General features: G+C 34.6%; 1 long non-coding RNA gene across 1 annotated transcript in view; it reads right to left on the bottom strand.

Moving 5' to 3' along the window:
• Nucleotides 1–4,063: 4,063 nt before the first annotated feature.
• The window catches only part of LOC125938696 (uncharacterized), a 186,266-nt gene continuing 174,352 nt past the window's right edge, over nt 4,064–15,977 (bottom strand). Inside the window, exon 4 of the long non-coding RNA XR_007462771.1 lies at nt 4,064–4,233. This is a non-coding gene — a long non-coding RNA (uncharacterized LOC125938696). The remainder of the gene's footprint in view (nt 4,234–15,977) is intronic.

Genomic DNA, 15,977 nt, shown 5'->3' with positions numbered 1-15,977 from the left:
AGAAATGTATTATTAACATTATCATTATGAAAAGATCTATACTTTCTCACTGAGTTATATGAAACTACCTATTGCACCACTTACGAAAACTCATAAAAATAAATACCAACAGACATCAACAATGGACAACTCATAGCTTGGATTCTTGAAAAGTTCAGAGTTTACTAGGGAAGATAGACACACAATACAATAGAGACTGGTAAGAATTATAATAGAGGAATGTGCCAAGGGCTAAGAGAGCAGAAGAGAAAGGCCAATTAACACTTCCTGGCAAGGTTATCAAGGAAAAAGTAACATTTGGAATATGTCTTAAAGGATTAGGAAGATGTACCCAGAAGGAAAAGAAGAAAGACCATCCCCAGCAGAAAAACAAAATTCACACAACAAATACTTACTGACATTTATGTTTTAACCAGTGATTTATACTCTGGAAACAGAGTGGTAGACAAGCCGTAGAAAATCTAGAGCTTTCATTCCAGTATGGGGCAGACACTGAACAAACAAACAAAGGAAAAATTAGTTATGTGTGTTGTGCCTATAATTAAAACAAGGGGGCATGACAGAAAGTGACCAAGGGACTACTTTCATGTGGATGGTCAGGGGCAGCCCCAGTGGCGAAGTGACATTTATGAGGAGTTGCATCAGGCCCTCAGGGAAAGAAATGAGTGGGAAACTTTCATAGCTATAACATGGAATTTGTGTGATGGGAGAAATTAGAGCAGATCAATTAGATGGATAGTTAGGGACTTTTATGCCGAATTTAACCCTAAAAGAATAGCAAATATTTTTATGACCATAACAAGGGAAGGGACTCAAAAGAGTCTCAGTAGCTGTAGTGTAGAGTCTGCAAGTCGGTGAGGAGGACCCAAAGGCAGAGCGACAACAGGGAAGGCAATGCAGTTGTCCATCCGGTTGAACGCAGATGAGCACTTACACTAATAAGAAGATAGCTCTCAAGAGAGATTTAAATGGTAGGTGTGTTAGGATTTAACAAGTGAATATTGAGATTTTCAAAGGTAAAAATGTGAAAGGAATTAGGATGACAGGTTCATGGTTGTGGTATTCCCTGTGAATGATGATATAATTCACCAAGATAAGGAATTCAAGTACAGGAATCGTATTTTGTTTTGGTGGAGGGTGAGTAAGTCAGGGACAGAAGAGTAATTTAGTTTGAGGCATGTTGATTTTGTTGTGCTTGAGATAACCACTGTTAGTGTGTAATTAGAAATACAAATCTGAAGTTCAAGAAGACTTCAAACTCAGCAATAATGGGGAGACAAAGTCACACAAAAAATGTTTGGGGCTGTTAGGATTTATGTGAATAAATTCGACACCTATTCACCACTCTCAAAATCTCCCAAACATAAATCAGAAAGCACTGTCATATAGAGTTTTGTAGTTCTAAGATGAGAATTCTTCCCTGAAGAAATCACCCCCATCTAAAGCTGCAAGGAAAACTCCCTCCATGAAATAGAAAATCCTCCCAGACAGTTGATATTCTTTTGAAGTTAGCAATAATGGATCTAGCAAATAGGCTTTAAACTTAGACATTCTCAACCTACTTTAATTCTGTTAATCTACAAAGTGAATTTCATGGGCACTTAGATCCCAAATTCTAATTCTAATTTGTTCTCTGTATTGTGCCTTACATATTTGGGTATTCTGCATGTAGCGGTTACTTCCCTGTGTCATAAATGCATAAGACATAATACAATACTTACTGAGACATAAGGAAGAAAAAGTAGGTTACTTTACTATGGGGAAAAATTGTGCCATTATGTAGTTAAATATATAGTGAATGACTTCTATTTTCTGATCATGAAACATAGGAAAGTTGTAGAGCATATCTGTGGATGTCAAAAAAAAAAAGTAACTGAATGACATAATAGAAAAATCATTAGGCTTGGGTTCAGAACACCGTATTCAAGGACCAATACTACCATTTATTAACTGTGAGAATTTAAGCCAAAAATTTAATCTCGGTAAACTCCATTCTATCTGAAAAATGGAAGATAGTACCTAATTTGTAGGGTTGTCATGACAATTAGATAAATATCCATGTAAAAAGCAATAAACAATAAAGCATTGCAGCATGTAAATTTCAGTTAAAGATGGCCATTTTAACCAAGTATTAATTAAATAGATATATAGAAAAACCTGACTGAAATTAAGACCCAGATATGATTTGAGAACCACAGAGGATTATGTCTGTATCTAGATCCAACTTTATTTTTACCCCAAATTTGTGATTCAGTAGCCCTTGAAGTAACAGGAAGCTGAAGACAGTTATTTCTTATAGTCTTCCAAGTTAGATGCAATCCTAAGGACAAGAGGAATGTGAAGAAAAAGAGGATTGTGAAGTCGACAATCTCATTACCTGAATTATAATTGAGTAAGGACAACCCAATTCAAATGGCTTAAGTAGCAATTAGTTAAATGACAAATTTAAGCTGTGATTTCTTGCTTAGGGGCAAGGTGAAGCTTTTCCTAAAAGTAATGGCATGAAATCCAGAATACAGTGACTTTCTGAAATGTCTGATGTGCTGAAGCTCATAAGCTGTTATTAATTGCTAAGAAAAATCAGATAATTGAATACGGAAAGAAATGTTTCTCATTGCTTGTAAATGTTAGATTATATTTTATATATTTTTAAGTAATGTATATTAATATTATATTGTTTGAAACTATGTTTACCGCTGGATGCAGCATTAAAATTATTTTTTAAAAAAATCTCTTTTTTGATAAATGAGGTGTGGTGTCTAATAAAAAGTTGAACACTAAAAAGAAAATTTTAAACCCTTTAATCTATCAGAAGTTCTCAAATATAGCTGCCCATTAGAATCACCTGGGGAGCTTTGTAAAACTACCACTTTATGGGCTTCATCCCTTGAGCTTCTGATTTAATATGTGTGGGTAAGACCTGCGCAACATCAGTTTTAAAAGCTCCACGGGTAATTCTAATATGAAACCGATGCTGAGCATCTCTGATCTTGACAGAAGATGTATGGCCTTTCCATAGATCCCAGAGCTTTAACACGGTTAAACCCTTTAAGCATTACCACTAAAAGTCACTGAATAGACAGTGGATTGTGACAAATAATATTTTCATTTGAAGAGACATAAAATCAAGCCATGCCCTAATCACTATATTCTTATTTAGTTTCTCCGTACACTGCCTTAACAAACAGGAAGATTAATATCCTCCTCTATTCTGTTGACCTTCCAACCAAATATTGTCCTAAACAATACGTCTACATCACCTTTGTCAAGACCATCAAACTCATTGCCTTTCAGTACAAAAACTCAGATCAGGAGCTCCTTTATTTATCTACAAGTATATTTTGGAGAATATTTAACCTAGAAGACGAACCAAAATCTCCTCAAAGATATGAGATTTCTCAGGAGTCAAGTTAGATTTAAGGCAGTAATTGACCTTTGTTTTCTTCCTCAAACTTTTCCAAACTGTTGGCCCTTCTATAAAATACTTTTCAAAATAGAGAACAAAATTGGCAGTGTGTTATATAAACATTGCTAGTTTTGTCTTTGGGCTTTTTCACATCTTCCATTCAGGGAGACAATCTATAGACCTCCATGGAGAATACAAGTCCTTCTTTACCCTTCATAACACATGTGTGCACCTGTTACCTAAAAACACAAGCACTATGTTCCAGACAAGATCTACTCCATGTGATCTGATAAGCTGTTAACAACTTCTGCCAAGAGCAGAGTTAACATAATGATTTTTAAAACATTACCTGAATTCTAATTCACTAACCATTTATGTATTTAGATTAGAAGGTCTATCCTTATCACAAAATAGTTTGTAAGAAAGCTAAATAATTGGTCTGATTCTTAGAAATTTTTACATTATGTCATCATGCTATTATGTTTGCTTATAAGACAATAAAGTAATCCTAAGGGTATATATGTACAATTTTAAGTAAAGTATATAGTATATACAGCATAATATTATATAGCTTATATAATATTTATGACCAATTTTTCACTAAATTTCATAACATTAAAGCCAGGAATATCAATAGAACTTTCTGCAGTGATGGGAATAATAAAAATGTTCTATTCTGCATAATTCGTTTTTTTTTCCAAAATTCCTTTAGACATGCACTACACAGGAACATCTTCACCAGATGCTGCAGCACAAAGTACAAAATCATAGATGTCTTCCTTTTCATCAGGGCACGCACAACTTGGAAAGGCACATCCACAGCAGCTCTGAAGGAGATAAAAAGTATCTCTCGGATCAGCTCACATTTCCTAGCATTTTTATTTTATTATTATTGACTTTGTAGATGACAGAGACCTGATAGTACAATTATTTTTTCAGGTGAATCACTTACGGAAAATTTCCAGGATTTATCAGGATCTTGAAACAAGTATAAAGAAATGAACAAAAAGCTACAATTGCAAATTGCATTGGTGTATGTTTAAAACCACTTCATATAATTTGTGACACATGGAAGTTTTAACTAGAAAACTTTGAAGTGAGGACAGAGAGACTCAGATACAGAGTGGTTGAGTATCTTGCCTACCGGTGCAGAATAGGTGGAATATTCAGGATTCAAAACCTGATGGTCCAGCTCTAGAGTCTGCATAATTAAACTCACTTTAAAAATGCTAATCCTGGGATGCCCGGGTGGCTCAGTAGGTTGAGCATCCAACTCTTGATTTTGGCTCACATCATGATCCCAGGGTTGTGGGATCAAGCTCCAAGTTGGGCTCTGTGCTGAGGGTGGAGCCTACTTAGTATTTTCTCTCTGTCTCTCTCCCTCTCTCTCTTCCTCTAAATAAAAAATAAAAAATGCTAATCCCACTACTAATAATTAATGATACAAACGCCGGTTCTTTAAAATGAATCATTAAATATGCAAAAAAACATTGACCTGATGAAGGAGAAAAAAGAAGATAAAGCCAAAATATACCAGACATGATTGAGAATGAAAAGACACATGGTTAGAGATATGACTCAGATTTAAAAAAAATATTACAAGGGTGCCTGGGTGGCTCATTCAGTTAAGCGTCCAACTCTTGGTTTTGGCTCAGGTCATGATTTCACAGTTGGTGAGTTCGAACCCTGCACTGGGCTTGGTGCTGACAGTGAGGAGCCTACTTGGGATTCTCTCTCTCCTTCTCTCTCTGCCCCTCCTCTGCTTGTGCTCTCTCTCTCTCAAAATAAATAAATAAATTTGAAAAAATTATAAAACATTAAAATTTATAATCAAAAATTTGAAAAATAGAGGAAGTTATTTACTAACCAAAAAGACCAAAATTAATCAAAGAAGTAGACCATTTAAATAGGTCAATTACTCTAGAAGTGAGCAAAGTAATTAAAATCTACCATTGAAAAAGACAGCTGGGTTCTATAGCTTCATAGTTGAGTTCTAATCTTTAAGACATATGTTAAATACAAACTTTTAGGTAATCTTTAAACAGGAGATAATGTTATTTAAATTATTCTCAATCAGACAACAGTATATTTCCGAAGCTACCCCTATTATAAACTGTGATTACAAAAAAGACAAAAATAAAAACTCTTCCTTATGAATATTTTAAAATATTTTCCTCTTATTTCTTCTATTTTACATTTAGAATATTACATGTATTTTTAAATATATGTTTGTAGGTAGGCTATGTTATCTTTCATTAAGGATAATAAATAGGTTATTAAAATATTTTCATAGAAAGTAGATATTACATCTGACTAGGTGGAAAATACTGATTTATACAATCAGGAGAAAAAGAGAAGTAAAGTAATTTTTATTGAGAAAAAAAAGAACAATTTAGTTGCAAATAATTGGCTGTGGATAGAAGAGGTCTTTTTTGTACCATTTGGGCTTCCCCCATGGTGGTAAGGGATCGTAGGGAATACAGGAAGGCTAATTTAAAGTCCCTGGTACCTTCTGGATCATGCCTGTGGTTAGATGGCCAATTTTGAATTGCTTTTTCTACCCTTACAGTCCTACATTAAAAATCTTCCACAAGCCATGTATTTTCTCTTTGCTTTAAATTCTCCAGAAAACTTACTCTATAATGTCAAGGAATTTTTCAATTAGTAGGAGTATTAGAAATTGTCTAGTCTACCTACATCTGAGGAAAGAGAGCCAATAATCAATGTCTTTTCCAGAAATATACAACTTTCAAGGAGCAAAGCCATGATTCCAACTCAGAAATCCTATTTTCAGATCTGTTGCTCTTTCTACTCCACTGGATGTTCTCTTCTCATGATGACAAGCAAAAAAAAAGGTCAAAATACACTGTAGATGAGAAATGTAAAAATAAGTTCAATATCTCTATTTGTGTGTGCGTGCTTAAGAAAAACTTTCCTGTAAAAATAAGGAAGGACAATACAGCAAAGAAGCAAGCCTTACTGGGCAACCACTTGACCTTTTCCTCCCATACTACATGGGATTTTTGTTTCTTTTCTGTTTCTTGTAATATGTTTATTTATTTTAAAGATGGTTTCCTATTCCATTTCATCTTTCATTTCAACTATCACAATTAGTCATAAATACGGAATGAGTAGATTATCCAGATCAATTCCACATCTAACGCTCAGCTTTTATAGACATTAAAATTCAACATATTTTTTGCTCTAATATCTAAGAAAAACCCAATTATGTATAATTTTATTTAAATTTTAGAATGGTTACTATTTACTGAAAACCATATAAAATTCAGGAAGAATCTATGAATGTAACTTAATTATCAGCAGTAATTACACATGGAAAAAATGCTTCTAGTTTATTTTGAGAGGTAGCTCAGCACAGCACATGTTGCTGATTACACTCATTGTCTTTGCTTAACTGAACATGAGCAATCTCATCTCTACATTTTACATCATAAAGCATCCTCAATTTAGAGTTACTGCTATATTTTCTGTTTTCATACTGTCTCCATTTAAATGCTACACTATATTTTCAACAAATAAAAAAATTCATAATTCAGTGTAAATGATTAGAATAAAAATATGGGATCTTAAGAATGTTTTTCAAATAGGTCCAAGGACTAAAATATTACCATTGCATTCCCCCTATCTCACTAACCCAATCCCATGTGGGATGATCAAAAGTAACATAATGGTTACTATTATAATATGTATGTGAAAATGCACGCAAATTTTGAACTATTTTCATATATTTTTTGAAAAATTTTGCAAAAGTAATAAAATGTTAAGTAAACATGATACTCAAAAAAACCTTTAGAACTGTGAATATATCTGTATATAAATCTTCTCAGAGGTAACATCCTCAAAACTTTCAACGAATACTCTTCTTCAATGAATACTCAACTCCCAATCAACTGGTCCTCCATATCAGGGTGGAAGGTGAAGAAATGCATGTTTCCATGCAGGCACATGTGCACACTGGCTTACAGGCTAGTCACAGCTGTTTCCACAGAAACAAGAAAGAACCTATACTTTGTTGTGAGATAGTATTCCATATATGACTTTTGGCAGCTCCGATGTTGACTTTGTCCCCTAATTCTAGTGCGATATTCACACTAGTCTAAGTTCTGGGGTAGGAGGTTTACAGGTGCTACAGTGAGTATAATAACTCTTTGACACCACCACAACCACTAAACCGTCAGTCCACCAGAAGAACTGTCAATACACTAGATTGACAAAATTTTCACAAATGCACACGATGAGCCATGCTAAGGTTGAAGTAGAGATTTCTTTGGTACTTTTTTTTAATTTGGGAAAACGTTTTTCAACTCTTGATATAAAAATATTATTTTAAAGCTATACACATTCAAAAATAGGAATCTGACTTTGAGCCACACCCAGATAAAATTAATAAAAGCACATACTTTGCACCATTCTTCACATAAATTCACTTAAATGCCTTAAGTGATCTGAGAAGAAATTGTGGTTGAACCAACTAAGTAGTAGGCCAAATTTCTGGCATGGAGTATTATAGTAATGAATTTCATTGAATTTGTATATATGCTATACAAACTATATTATATATATATATATATATATATATATATATATGCATGTGTAATATATGCATATTGTAAGTGTTATGTTATATACTATATATGTTATATATACACATATGTGTGCATATAATGAAATTGCATAACATATCATAGTATAATAATAACAATAAAATAAAAACTGTGATGTAAAAATAAGAAGCAGACGGTAAGGAGTTTATAGTCAGCATAAGATACCTAGAATATGGTGGCCTATTGAAATCAGAAAAACTATCTCAGGAAAAATAAATCATTTGTCTTATACCATAAATCTTACTCAAATGATTAATTAGCAACAATTACACATAAATTTAGATTAAAATGAAAACAGATAAATCAAGGAATTTAGAGTCACATCCTATTTCTCCTTAGGAAGAGTTATTTTTAAGCTAAGCCTTCATCTGTTTGTGGGCTACCTAGAGAGATAATGTGGACAATTTAAAACTTATGAAAATCACATAACCCGAGTTTCATAAACATTATTCCAGAGCACACTTGTATCTCTTCTTTGATTCCTCTATTATCTGACCAGAAACATCTGACTTTAGCCTCCTTTCCAACTTCTTGTTTCCCCAGTCTATCCATTGGATATTGGTAGTTTCGAGATTACTGAATGCCAGGTTTTTATTTGTTAGCTATCAGGCACCTGGTATTAGTAAAGAAGGAAAAAGAAAATCCAATTTCCTTAAGAAGAAAGAGATACATAAATTGAGCCTGCCCTTTCTGATAGGAAAAGAATAATTGTCTTACTTTTTGAAAACACAAAGCCTATTCTTGTTAGTATGGATTATCACATAACCTTTGGAATCGGGTGTAATATAAATGCATTTCAATAATAAATGAACATTATTACTATGGTTGCAGTATGGTTCTCTGATGAGAGGCTATGTCCTAAACAAATTCCAATGAGGTAGCCCAAGGCTTTATAGGACACAACAAACTGCAGAATTCATTATCCTTCCTCTCCTCTCACTTCCTTGTCCTGAACACCATACTCCTCTGTGGCTAAAATCCTGTGGACTCTTAATCTGCAATATGGCTTATAACTACTCCATTATTTTCATGCTGACTGCTATTTATTTAGTTGAGTCTTTGTAATTTGTTACCTACATTTTGCACTGGTCTGCTTCTCATCTCTTTTCCTCCAACGTAGCCCTCATATCCTTAGTAAATCAGAGACCAGATGTCTTTTAGTCCTTTCTTTTCAAAATCTCTTCATAATTGATAGAATGACCAACTCCTTAGCTTAGAATTTGAGGCATTTCCTCAGCTCTGTGAATCCACCTGATATTAAGTTCTTCATTCTCCCATCCAGTCCACTCTCCTCACACTCACTCTATTCTGATCATACGAGGAAAATGTGTGCATCTGTGACATTTCCTATGTAATTCCAAAGCTGAGCATGGCTTTCCTTGTATCTATATGTTTTTGATCCTCTTTGAGGTTCAATTTAATACCTTCTTTTCCATTAGTTCTTCCTTATATCCAAGAGCTTACTTACGATGCATTTCACTGCTGACTGATCACCACTTGTTTACTTTTTACTTGAGTATGAATTCCATTATTCTGTCTTATAATATAAATTATAGATGCTTTAGAATAATTCTTGTTTGGTCTTAATATTTGTGTCCTTATTTCACTTAGAATCTAGTATTTTTCCTCATCTAGAGATGCAGCACATCAAAGTAGTAAAGCACATGGGCTATGGAATCAGACAAACCTGGGTCCAAATCTTCAGTCTACTATTTAGCACCATCACATCTTGAACAAATTATTTTTCTTAGGCCTAAGTGTTGTCCTAGTGGACTGAGTATGTTCATAGTGTCTTATATTAGAAGATTCTTATGCAAGCTTATTCAACAAATGTTTTTTGAGACACTTCTTTGGTCCAAGCATAAACTGGAGTAAACAGTGGAGAACAAAATAGTGCTTCCTACCTACAAGTCTTATTGTAAAGACTGAACGAGACAGTATATATGATAATCACTTTATACTTACAAGTGCCAGAAAAGGATCAGCAATTAAGAATGTGGTTTCTCCAATTTGACAGTAAATTTCATATATTAAAAAATAAAAAAATAAAAAATAAATAAAATAAACTGATATTTTAGCAATTAAAAAAAAAAAAGAATGTGGTTTCTGTAATTTTTTTATAAGTCTTCACTAAACATTTATTGAAAACTACTAAATGTCAGAATTGGTGGTTACTCCAGAAAAATGAGAGCATGGCTCTTAAGCTCCACAGGTTAAAGAATAACAGGGCAGCAAACTAGTAAGCCTGCAACATGGTGCAGAGAGATGGGTGTTCGTAAGATTTGGCTAACTAGATTTATCTTTAAAAAAAAAAAGCAAATATTTTCATGTTGTTCCCTGATTATTAAAACTGAGAGAATATAGTCAGGTGGACCATGTAATACTTCAAATTGAGATAATATTAAGTAACTGCTGCCACCTTTGGCATTTTTAGAGCAGGCATTATGATAAACATAGTTGGGTATTTCTTGATCAATCATCTTAGTCACTTCAAAATACCAATTAGCCCTTGTAAATGTTAATAATATAAGCAATAAAGAACAGATGGCGGCATGATCAGAAAGCAGCTGCTGTTTTCCTGTCAAACCAAAAGATGTGAGCAATGTTTCTAAACAAGGGCCCAGCAGAGAAATCATGGTGATGAAATTTTCTGCTCCAGGCCCATGCCATATATCTTCTATCTAAAGCTGCTTAAAGGCATTTACGGGCAGTAAGGGCCATAATGGTGTTGATGATCTCTGCTGTGTGGAGTGTTCTGAGATAACAGGCAGGTCACCTTCTGCAGGCTTGCCAGCGAACTTGGGGGATAATCTTTTCAAAGCTCAGGATAAGCTCCCCCGCATCATTCAGTTCTCTGTTCTTAGGATCCTCAAGAGCTTAGGAACCAAGCTGGAGGACACTTAATCTAAATGAACTCCAGTGTTCCACACAAATGGGATCATTGCCATCAACAAAGACAAAGGAGGATTTTCCTGAGTTTACCTGGAATGGCCATTTATGCCCTGTATACTGCTTGCTCTATGTTTTCATTTCCATCTGATTGATCTTTTTTTATTCTTTCTTCCCCTTCCTTACCATCCCCCCATCTTGCTCCCGCGCCAGCGAGAGAGAAGGTATGTCAGATTCCTTAGCAATAAACTGAACTGATAATGTTAAAAGAATCCATTGTGCACAGATGCCTTCTGGAATATTTTCTTTACATTCATCTGCCATAGATATGCATATCATTTATTCTGAACGATTCATATTAGTCCACAGACTAAACTCTCAAGTGACCATAAGAATCTGATCACTAAGTATCTAAAGTACCTGTATATGAATTATTGTGTGTTTGGATGGGCAAGGACTTTAGGCACATACTTGTAATCGCAGACATGGAAAGGTTTTAGATGCTGGGACTCTTCTTGCTTACAGCAGGGACTGAAGTCCTACAAAAGGTACTTTTAGTTCCATCTATCTAGACCTACGGCAAACTTAAGCCAAACCAGCAGATAGACTGGCTCAGGGAAAATGAACTTTCTGGAGCCAGCACAGTGGTACCCAGAGTGAGATCACTCAAAAGAATTACATACAATTTTGGAAATGTTTTCTCTGAGGATAAAGAGGAAAGAGGTGAGCATCTATGCTTGAGTGAGATGTGTTTGCTCCTAGATAGGAAAGCAGGTGAATGATCCGGAATAGATTCTGTTTTCACAGCCATGGAAGCCTTCCAGCCTCTCTCTCTCTCTCTCTCCCTCAGCTGCCAACACGTCCTCCACTCTTCAATATGCAAAGTAATTGTTTCAGAAATTGTCTAATTCCACACCAAACTCAAGTTCATTTCTTATTGACTCCTAGTTGGACCACACTTCCCAGTTTCTCAGAGTTTTGTAGGAACATGGGCCTGAGTTCTAGGTAATGGAATATAAACACAAATAATGTGGACTTCATTTATGTCTGTTCCTCAGAAATCTCCCCTGTTCAATCTTCATAGTTTTCTTCTTCCAGATGCTTCATTCAAACAAACATGATGACCCTGAGAGCCAAGTGCTGAAGACAAAAGTGACATAGGATGGAAGAATGATTTGGTTTTATTTTTTTTGTTAGGGCAGTTGTAGCTCAGTTTGGTTCTTCCTCTTACACTATAGCCCTTACTCTACCGAGGGTCCTTACCCCTAAGGTTTGGCCATCTTGAAGTCTCAACCGGACATCTGAGTCTTTAGTGAATTTCTCCACTGCAGCTACACCAGCATGGCAGCACCTCCCAGACCTGAACAGCCTGTGGTAGTTCTGTTCAGCCCTCATCCCTGCAGGAGACTTTCTGTGCTAAGGCCTAGGAAGCTCCTCCTATTCATGTGCAGCCCAGTGCTTGGGCCGAAAGCTATAGTGAACTTGTGAACATCCACATAGATATCCACAACCACCCCCTACACAAAGCTTTCATTCCCCTTGTGTCCTGCCCTGCAAATTCCTATCATTCCCTCAAGCCTCCATTACAATATGTACCACTTACATCTCAGTAAAATAGTCACTCTGCTTGGAGTCTACTTCATTGCACCAAAATTACTCACCAAATACTATGAATATTACTGAGTATATTAATCTACATTATTCTCTACCTCTATGCCACTGAAAGTAGTTCATTTGTGTGATTCTAATGCCTTATTTTTTATACAATTTGAATGCTTTATTTTTTACAAACTCCATGCTCTTGCAATTTTATGAATATCTATTTTGCTGGCAAGTCACAAGAATCACACGAGAATGTTTATAATTTCAGAAGAAGATAGTAATTGCTTTAGTATATCTGCTGTTTAAAATGTGGACAAAGTATGGTATAAACAATATGTTCAATTTGAAATCAAAGGAAAGCGGTTGGTTAAAGATGTTTCCCATAAAAACAAGGACTTGAGTGTCATTTCCAGGCATGATTTAACTTTAGTGTAATGGGAAAGAAAATAAACATTTCTGATATTCAGAAAGGAATAAAGAAAAGTTCATAGGTGAAATCGTAAAAGTTGATTTAAAAAAAAATGAAGGTGACCATTCTGATTGGAAAAGAGGCAAAACATGATATTGATTTGAACATGTTTTTGTTGAAATATATTTACATTGTTTCTCAGGCACATTTTTACAAAGAATGCATATGAATTACATAATGAAAATGTTTTTTTTTCTTTTTTAAAAGATCATGCAGCCATGTGTTGATACTAGAAAACCTTCATAACAAAAACAAAAGAAAAATAGCTAAGATGTAAAAACATAGTATATTAGACTTTTTAAACAAAAACTTTATGAAGTTTCTGCTGTTAATTAACGTAATAACAATAGTTGGATGTGTAAATAGCTTCTTAACACTATAGGAGAAGGCCATCAGACTGCCTGGTGTGTTTTGTGTAAAAACATTGTGTAATAATTCAGAGAAAAAGTATATTGAAGATTTAAATTAAAAAATGATGGAAATTAGGTGCAAAATGTTCAAATTGTATTGATTTTTGTTATTATTTTTCTGTCCCTTTATTCTTACAATAACTGTTTCAATTAACTGATAATTTCCCATAGAGCCTTGATTCTTATGTTTCAGAAACTGAACAAGATATTGGAACTGAAAAGAGGCAGATGAGCAAAGCTTGCATTTTAGGTGTCTTAAAGATGAGGTTGAGAAACTCAGCTAAATTGTATACTTTTGATGTCTCAGCTTTCAAGTCAGTCCAGACTCTGAGCTCTGGTCTAAATGCAAGGACATCGGATACCTCCATTTCAAAGCTTTTCATTTCTCAGGATGAGGTGTTCAATTTTTGAAATGTAACATTCCAATTCCCTCATGATCAAATGGTTTTTGAAAAAGAACAGAAGCTTCTGAAACATTGTTATAGCCAAAAAAAAAAAAAAAAAAAAAAGGAAAAATAACTACAAAAGAATAGATTCTTGCTTAACCAAAAACTAAAAGGCAAAAGGACATATTCCAAATAGTTCCATCCAAGGACAAAAACCAACAGGAAAACAGAAAAACCTTTCAGCAGGGGCAAAACACTGCAAATAAAAGAATTGCCCCAAGCTTGTGTGTCTAAAAGAGCTAATGGTTATATAAACTTTTTAATATATGACTGAATATAAAGAAATAGAACCACTTAGCAACTGCAATTGGGCAGAGGAGGTATGAACTGTTAGAAGACTATCAAATAGTCATATATGTTAATACAGAAAGGAAATATCAATTTTTAATTGAAACACTGCAAAATTTATAGCAAGAAACAGTACTGTCCAAGATAGCATATGTGTGTGTACACATGTACATAAATCACACCCGAAAATACATATGTGCTAATTAAATAGCATAAAATTAGTCAAATTATAGCTCTTTTATTCATTTCTTCTTCAATTCAGCAAATGTTTGACCTCCTATGAGCCATATACTCTGTAAGGCACTGAGGATACCATGATGAATGTAACATACATGATGTTACAGTTCCTAGCAGTCTATTAGGGGTGGTGGACAGTATTTACATAATGCGAAGGAGACAATAAATTTTTTCAGATAATTAAAATGGAAGATAAGTGCCAAAAATAAGTAAGAGTTTTCATGGTTGAAAAAAAAGGCATTTACGGAAGCAATCTCTAGTACAGATATAGCAACTTTAGTCAATACTGAGCCTGAGTCCAAGTGTGTGTTCTACACAAGCTAATAAAAGAAAACAGTGACTAGCTGGTGTCATCAAAATTTCCCTCTCAGTGTTATTACTTTTACTCTCCATATTGAATTATAGTACAAATGAGTTTCAATTAATTAATGGAATTTGGAAAGCATTTTATAAATAAGTACCTCCAATATTCCACATGGACATATGTTCAGGGATCATTAAAAAGGTTATTTTTATTATTATCTTTTAAAAGAATGTTATTATCACAGTAGCAAAGAGCAGCAATGTCACACTCTGGTGACCAATATGCGCAATGTGACTGTCAGACCAAGAATGCACAGGGAAAGTCGTCTTCTGAATACCAAAATATGAATTTCAGACTTGTTGGCAGAAACAGTCCATGAAACAAGTCAGCAGCTCAGAATCTGCATGAACAATGATTTTTAGTCGTGGGAAGTTTTTAGTTGTGGGCAGGTCCTAAATAATTTATATTTGATAGACAGAAAGACAATAAAGTTTATAAAAGTCACACCATAAAAAGGCTTCCCCCTGCTTCAATTTCTCCATGCCTTTCATTCTTAAATTAATTTTGTAGTCATTTCTCCTCCAAAAATGTCCACAGCCATTTCCCTTTTCTTTTACAGATTTTACTCTAAGACAGAATGCTTAGTAATTATGTAGAAAGAATATTATTTTATTATAAATGCAAAGGATACTGAAGGTCAAATTCTAAACAGTATTAATGGATAACAGGTACATAGTCTGTCACGTATTTCAACTCATTTTAGCACAGGTTCATGAAGACTTGGCTTTCACAGCCTCATGAGCTTCCTTTCAACCCCATGTGCAGCTGCCAATGCATGATGAGAGTTATCTTCCCAGTCTGGCTGCCAACTCCTTTGATGAGTGGTAGGTCAATTCTTCTCTGAAAAACTACCTACAAGCCATGTTGGAAAATGTCCCAAGTCTCCTTAGACTCTATAGCAGTGATTTTCAAAGTGTGGTCCCAATCAACTAACAGTATCAATCACCAGAGATCTTGTTAGTAATATGAATTCTCAGGTTCTACCCTAGACCTATGAAATCAGAGACTCAGGATTGGGGTCCATCCATCTGTGTCTTCACAGAGAAGCACTGCTCTAGGTCCTCCAATTAATTTCTCTCATCTTTGGGCACAAAGTTGTTTACAAGCTCTTTTAGCTCTCAACATCTCTCTAAAAAACTTCACCTTTTTAATGGGCTATTCTTATCTGTCTTTTCCTCTCTCTATATTCTTTCTGAAATATCTGAGTTCTTTGGTATATCTACCATATGGAATCATATTAC

This window comes from Panthera uncia, assembly GCF_023721935.1.
Source record: "Panthera uncia isolate 11264 chromosome B2 unlocalized genomic scaffold, Puncia_PCG_1.0 HiC_scaffold_24, whole genome shotgun sequence".
NCBI lineage: Eukaryota > Metazoa > Chordata > Mammalia > Carnivora > Felidae > Panthera > Panthera uncia.
This window is presented reverse-complemented; position numbering and strand designations above follow the sequence as displayed.